This window comes from Dreissena polymorpha, chromosome 10 (genome assembly GCF_020536995.1).
Source record: "Dreissena polymorpha isolate Duluth1 chromosome 10, UMN_Dpol_1.0, whole genome shotgun sequence".
NCBI classification, from domain to species: Eukaryota; Metazoa; Mollusca; class Bivalvia; order Myida; family Dreissenidae; genus Dreissena; species Dreissena polymorpha.
The window spans coordinates 45,552,888-45,561,693 of NC_068364.1; positions in this window are offsets into that span (position 1 = coordinate 45,552,888).

The window sequence follows — 8,806 nt, forward strand, 5'->3', positions numbered from 1 at the left end:
GGCGATTTAATTTCTGTTTTTGCAACTATTTCAGAAATAACATTTCAATTAAAAAAAATGTTATTTTTTTAATGAATATTTAGATCTACTTATTTTTGAAAGCTAAATTACTTAACGGAAACAATCTCATTAAATAAGTTAACATCAGAAACGAAACTGGAGACGTCGACATGAGTTTTCACATACTGCGGCTGTGGGATTCTTTTATGTTACGTGCTTTCCTTTGAGGTTCTTAAATCGGTCAAAATGTGCATGTAAAAAAATGCAAAAAAATAACGACCATCCACAATAGCGACTTATTTAAGCTATCGCTAACTATATATTATTTTATCTTCTAAACTGGTCCTGTATTACCACACAAGCGACCTTTTGTTGTCATCTGAAAAAAATATTGTCATTCAAGATGAGTGTTTTATCGCGTTTTCTAAGTTTTGAAATATGTATAAGCATGAAGAAGTTTCGAACATTCCAATGTGCCAACCATAAACCTTTGCGCCATGTTCTTTCCATAACCATTTTAGTCCTACCTACACTCTTAAGAACCTAAATATTTATAAATCGAGATTTATATGGTATATGTGTATACTTACATGTAAATGTCTAATAAATGCATTCCTGATAGCAAATGACACGTAATACGTGGAAAAAAATAAATAAAAACACGTAAGGGTTGTTATTTCTCTCGACGAAAACTAGAAAAATACCAATTTCTTTCATAAAAAACTTAAAAAATAATTTCTTAAAAATTAACGACATAAGGAAAATACAAAGTTTGATAATATACATTTTCTCCGATATATCCTTTGGGGTATTCGATAATGTACATGTTACAGCTGACGTCCAAAGAAATAATTGTTCTGCTTCGCACGCAATCGACGCCACCTACATATTTTTCCGGTGAACTTTTTTAGTTTTTTGTTGCATTGAAATATTGAAAAACCTATTTATTACTTGAAATACCGTTTACTATTCTTAATTATAATTATTCTTGATTCTTAAATTATAATATTGGAGAACTAACTGGATTTAACTTCGCGTTACCATTCGATGTGCAAAAAGGAGCTAAAATTGTAATGTTGAAGAAAAACCCGGATTTAACTTGGATGTAACGTTGAATATTTTCAATAATTTAGTTTCTAAAATTTGGAATACAGAACCAACTACCAATTGTGAGTTTAAGGATTTTCATGGTATTAACAAATGAGTATGACGTAATATATTTCATTCGGGCAAACAATATCATTTTAAATTAAAAAAAACAATGAACGAAATATTATTTTTCTGTCATTAAACTAATAAAACAAAATCGTGAAAGTAAAAAAATGCAGGTGTATTTCATTTAAAAGTATACGTTAAATATTTTCAATAATTAAGTTTTTAAAATTTGGAAAACAAAATCAACTTCAACTGGGAGTTTAAGTAATAGTATTTTATTAACAAATGAGCATGAAAATATACTATTTCATTTTTAATTAAAAAAACAATGAGCAAAATATTATTTTGTTGTCATTAAAATAATAATTTAGAAACGAGAAACTCAAAAACATAGCATGTGTATTTTATAAAAAAATTGTATTTTATTAACAAATGAGCATGAACATATATTATTCTATTCAGGACAAACATTATCATTTTAAATTCAAAAAACATTTAATGAAATATTCTTTTTTGTCATTAAAATAATTTTATAAAAACGTGAAAGTCAAGTAAATAGCAGATGTATTCAATATACAATTTATATATCTCACTTGAAGTAATGGATAAATGATTGCACGTTCATGTGGTTTAATTCAAATGACTTAGTTTATTGGGTATAATATATTAAATGCGACACGTATTTAACTGTTCACGTGCATTTGTAAGATAAATTGAAATGCACGATATATGCATATGGTTTATTTGTTAAATATTGAGATTAATAAAACCGCGTACATCTTTGTTTGGTTAAAATAAAAATAAAAATAACTTCGACTTAACTTATAAAGCGACGTTTAATATAAGCATATACTATGGTAAAATTACTACATTTAAGGATGAGATCAAATCCCTTCAAATATTTCCCTTAGTGAAACGCGTTTTCTTTAAAAAAAATGTTTAAACACTTAAAACATCAAAATAACCGATTACAGTTTGAAACATTACTGATAAAAAGGCGATTTAATATTCTGTTTTTGCAACTATTTCAGCAATAACATTTAAATGTAAAAAAATGTTAATTTTTTAAATGAATATTTACTTATTTTTGAAAGCTAAATTACTTAACGGAAACAATCCCAATAAATAAATTTACATCAGAAACGAAATTCGAGACGTCGACATGAGTTTTCACATATTGCGGCTGTGGGATTCTATTATGTTTCGTGCTCTCCTTTAAGTTTCTAAAATTGCTCGAAATGTGCATGTAAAAAAATGCAAAAACCTAACGACCATTCACAATAGCGACTTACACAATGTATTTAAGCTATCGCTATATATTTACTATCATATCTTCTAAACTGGTCCTGTATTACCACAAAAGCGACCTTTTGTTGTCATGTGAAAAAAATATTGTCATTCAAGATGAGTGTTTTATCTCGTTTTCTTAGTTTTGAAATATGTATAAGCATGAAGAAGTTTCGAACATTCCAATGTGCTAACCATAAACCTTTGCGCCACATTCTTTCCATAACCATTTTAGTCCTACCTACACTCTTAAGAACCTAAATATTTATAAATCGAGATTTATATGGTATATGTGTATACTTACATGTAAATGTCTAATTAATGCATTCCTTATAGCAAATGACGTGTAATACGTGGAACAAATTAAATAAAAACACGTAAGGGTTGTTTTTTCTCCCGAGGAAAACTAGAAAAATACCAATTTCTTGTCATAAAAAACTTAAAAAATAATTTCTTAAAAATTAACGACAAAGGAAAATACAAATTTTGATAATCTACATTTTTTTCCGAAAAATCATCAGGGCTATTTGATAATGTACATGTTAAAGCTGCGTCCAAAGTAATAATTGTTCTGCTTCGCACGCAATCTACGCCACCTCCATATTTTTCCGGTGTACTTTTTTAGTTTTTTGTTGCATTGAAATATTGAAAGACCTATTTATTACTTGAACTACCGTCTACTATTTTGTAACCTTTAATTAAACTTAAACTTACATGATATTATTCTTATTTTAAATATTTTTGACAACACTAAACAGAATAAAAATCTATAATTCCAAGTCAGAAAGAACGCATCGACTGCACAACTTGATACTTTGACGGTCCAAGTAAATGTTGCTTATGTTTTAAATGGAAAAAAATGTTCAAATATGCAACATTCTGTAACTGGTAGCGCGTTATTTTCATGAGCGCAAATAATACAGACCATATACAAATATATACTTTTATTCGAGATTAGAAGTTTTAAGTTAGATATCAATCTTATAAAAGTTGTTTGGGTTGTTTTTTTATTCAAAAATACATCCTTAGTCCTGATTCTTTTACAAAGAGGTTTATAAGATAATACTCAAGCGTCATTGTCATGAAGCGTTTCATCAAGTTGACGCCAACAGGTATTTTGGAATTATAGGGAATTCACTAAATAATTCGGATTTGAAAAGCTGTAATGGTTTCAAAATTAAAAACGAAAACCACAATATAATTGCTTGGAAAGTGATCTAAATTCGCTTGAAATTTGGCCCAATAAAATGGTATACGCCATAAAATATTTGATGGATTTGCGATTTTCTCCTTTATTATTGTAAATTGTTCTAACATTACAATTTTTCTTAAAGCATTTAGTTGGTATTAAAACATGCTTTTAATATGCATAATGTTTTTATCGGTTCTTTAACGCGCAAAAATATAATACAATGTCCCATCTGTATTTTTTTATACGTTTCTTTACGTTTTGGAAAAATTATCTTGATTATATGTATGAACCAACGTATTTAGTTAACCACTTCATTCATATCTAGCAATTTAATAATTTTACCCAAGTATTGTAGCCATTGACACATAAGTTGTCTTATGAAATGTTCTACTCGCGTAAAATGCCTTCCATAAGTATATACAAACAAACATTGCAAAGTTTACATGCATTCTATACACTAACAGTCAAATTATCGTTGCGTTGATTCGTTTTAATTTTTATTAAGCATACTGCATACAGATCATCATTAGTCTTAAACAAAATGTTGCGACGTATTTATTGTTGACACGTTCCTGGAATTTGCAAACAGACCATTAACTTCTACCAAATAATTTCTGCAAAGACTTTTTCAATCCCGGTATTAGGAGGGGGAGTCTAAATAAAATTTTCCACATTTTAGGTTATACCAAGTATCATCTTGTTCGAACTCCTAAATTAATTCCAACTCAAGATAAATGTATTATCAATTTACAACTAAGCACACACAGGTCACATAAGTGATATCTCTTTTAAGATTGCCGAACTAAAATTGTGCCATTAATGTTTAAATAACGTCTTCAGATTTTCCAATCGCGTCGTAAAACACAACTTTTGTTAGACGTTAGTATAACATCACGCTAGCGTTGGTTTTCCTCGTAACGTTTTTAGTAACAGTTGTGTGCGTTACGTCTAAGTATGTTTGCTACGCGCCACACTATATTATCAATTAATTTCAGTAGTAACTTTTATTTCCTTTCAATCTGGCTATAAGTCTTCAAAAATAAACCATTTTTCTCATCAACAATTATTTGTAACTCGATATTGTCGTAACATTCACGATTAGACATGGTTTGTGTTATTAGGAAACTAACCCGATAATTAAAGCCTTTGAAATCATGTTTTCACAATTTCTACGACGGAACTTGAGAATAATCGGTACCCGAAGCGAAATTTGCCAAAATCGTCACTTGAAATGATATAGAACAGACTGAATGTTTATACTGTATTATTTTATACAAGACAGTAGTTTGAAAAGAAATCGCATTGTACTGAATATTAATGGAATAGTGTGGCGTTCGTGCTGCTAATATTTAAATAAACTAAATGGAACATTGAGTATCTTGCGCTAACTATGTGAATTATTATCCCACTAATAATAGTTAGAAACAGCACGTATCTATTGCAAAAATTACATAAATTACATAAATTACGAGGATTATATATATAAACATAAACACACAATCACATGAACACACATATATCAAGCGAACCCGCAAATCAGAACAATCCACCTTATCGTATTCGTATTCTATACAAAATTAAGTATTGACCACCTGATTGAAAGAGCTTCTTTAATTGAAAACTAAATGTCTTCTTCTTTCGTAGATAGTCTCCTAAGGTTTAGGAATTTTTATATTGATGGTCGCTTGAAATAATACGATATTATATATGTTCATGAACTTTAAATGGTATTAATCGTCTATGTCACACGGCTTTCAACAAATGCAATATCAATTTATTCTTATTATGCGGTTTTTACTGACTCTACCAGTTTGAATTATGTTTAGATGAAATGACATTCTTAATCAATAGACGTAAAGTCTGAGCCTTTTAGGGAAAACATCTTATGTTATATTCACGATATTTTACATTATGTGTACCGTAACAAAACCGGACATTTAAGTGTATGTCGCTTATATTTAAAAATCCAATCTAGAACTCTTCATTTAAATTCAGTAAGAAATGTTTGTTTGTTTAACATACTGGTATTTGAAACACGTTCGCGAGCCGATAGGCATTTAGGAAAGGTTTTACAGTTGTTATCTTATTTCTCTTTTGATAAATAAAGTTTTTAAGAGCCTCGTAATGAACAATCCTAAATGTTGTATTATAACTTTCTTTTTTTTAAATTCAACATTTAATTATTCGAAGTATATGTGGATATAAAGTGGATATCAACCAGTTTATCATAAACTGCAGCAGAAAACACATTGCCATTAACTCTTGGTTATAGTTTACAATATTCAAGGTGAATTCGTTCTAGTTTTGTTATTTGGTATAACCCGGAACTTCACACGAATAGTGAAGTACTGGCGTTAAAAATGCATCGAATAGTTGACAACATGTTTTGGCAAAATATTAAAGTCGTCGCATTTGCAAAAAAAAATTCCTTTAAGATGTTCAATGTTTATACAAAAGTCCAAAGTGTAGTTTAAATAGTATCTAGATTGTTACAATGATCGACTATTTACTTTTCGTTTGATATTATAGGTCATTTTTCTTTTGCAAATAATTCAAACGTGTTCGGAAAAGCATTATTATCGCTTTTATTGTATTTACAGTTAGAGCTCATGCACATCAGAAGCCGCTGAATTTCTCCATGAGTTTGAGATATAACAATAGCAATTTTATTACATAAACAAAATCAATGTTAAATCATTGATCCTATATTAAGCCTACAGTAGTGTAACACTGCAAATGCAGCTCTAAACCGTAAACAAATAATGAAAACTAAATAGGTGACACCCCTTCCCCTTGACGTAAACCATTATCGTAGTTGAAATATTTTAGAATAAGAAGAGCATACGTTAACACAGTGTAATATTTTGTATACATATTAAATAACTGTTCTAATTGTTTTCATCATTATAAGTTTCTTTAAATATAATACAAAGATTTATCATGTCTACCTAAATGGCTTAGAGCCTAATCGTTTCTTTCAGTTTCTTCTGAACAAAAGAATGTAAGATAAGAACTGGTTTACGCCCTTTACAAAATCCGAATCGGGCTTCCGAAATATTATTGTCAGTGCACAAATTGCCAATATGTTACAATACTACAATGAAAACTCGTTAAATAACTGCTCATTTCCTTGGGATCTATTACGTTTTAGTGATTTCACTGCAGTGTGTTTTTAAATTGCGGTAATAGGACGCCAAAGTTCAGAATGAAGTCACATAAATTATTCAAATTATGATTTCTGCAAAGATATTCTGCTTCTTTGTAGTAACAATTCGATAACATGAGTATTTAAATCGTCTAGCATCCGTTCAATGTATCAATAACAATATCATTATAGTCTGATGTAAGCTAAATGTTACAATATTTCCAAAAGTCTTTTTTTTTTCATATTTTCAGATTTAAATTAAAAGTACTCTATTTTCATGCTTTGGTCGGAATTAAATATATATGAGCAGTGCTTACAAATATGACTACTTTTGCGCTTTATTACAGTCAATATTTAACCAGTTTGCGTTTCTTAAACAGTATTCTGTTGCGAAAAAAATATTGCCAAATAAGCATAAAGAAAACATTGGATTAGCAGCGGATATTATAATTTTATAAAAGTCTCAGACCATTTTGTATAATCTTTACAGAATATATACATATTTAGTCCGTGGGAAAACATGTTTTTGTACTCGTGTATAATCGTTTAATCGTCTGATATTTCTTAGTAGAACACTCGCATGTTTTGGCTTGATGGAAAACGCATATTTTACAATATCATTATTTAAAAAATTGTTTTTACGAAGTCTTATTAATAATTATTTATCATTATGTCACAACATGAATTTATGTCATTCGTTTTTTAACAAAATTATTACAGCGAGGGATCGAAATAAACGATTTTGTAAGCAGTGAACGTTTATTCCTAGTCAACAATCTTATTTGAAATGTTAATTGCAGCGATTGTATCATTTCAGTGCAAATACATATATTGAAGTACCTAATTTTACTGTTAAATCAAGAGAAGGTACTTATTTGAAAACACGGGATTATGCTAAAAATACACGTTAAATGCTTTATCAAATACAGTTTGAGAGTTCGTTATAATTTTAGTGATAAAATATTATTCACAATTAAAATAAAAACTTGGCGCATTTGATACATAATGCCCAAAAACAATGTCTTAAAAAAGAAAACACCTTTTGACATATTAAATCACCGGGTATTTCGACATAAAAATAAAACATATCTGGTAGCGTTATCTTATTGCATTCTAAGCATATGAATTGAGTAGCGTTTAGCTTGCACGACTGAACTCTTTATATTTATATATGTGTTTATATACTGCTTCTATACTGTTTAAACCCAGCATGTTTGTGCTTTTTTTTTATTGATTTTATCAGAAGAACATTCATCACAGATTTAATAAATTCAATACGTTATTCATAATTTATGCGAACGAAGCAATCGACTTTAAAGATGATATAGGACAGGTAAACTATTAAAGATTGGGTAATTTCTTTCTAAAGATAAATGCAAACCTTTTGGAGTCCAAACGACCAATGCCATTTTGATCATTTCACCAAAAATTTATTTCATAACACACAAATATAAATAAAAGTTTATCAAATTGCAATTATAAGGAATACCATTAAAAAAGAATATAATATAAAATGAATTACTCTTCAACTACTCGATGGCTAGATATCAGCCAAAGATACAGATGAATTTTGAATTGAAATTAAGTAAACATCAGCTACACTCTTTTTGTTGTCAGTTTTAAGGACAAAGGGGTTCATGCGTTTTTAAAATGTCAGAGTGACGATTTACATTTATATTGATATTTTTCTAAAGTATAACTTTCCATGAAGGAAAATGAAATAAAACATTGACTCTTTTTAGAATATTTTTGCACTTAAATGATCAAAAGCTCTTATAACATTAATACATGTTTAAATGTTCATGATGGAACAAGCTATTTAACAGAAACATAAGTAACTTATATTGAACACTGTTTATTGTTTAGGTAATTTAGGTACTCACATGAGAAATCATATTTATTCCTACATAATATGAAAAGTTTATCACGTTTATGTGTTAATGTTAAGTTTATGATGGGACTTGTCGTGCATTATCTTGTTTATTAATGTAAATACAAATGCTTTATCCGAACTGAACAAACTGTAT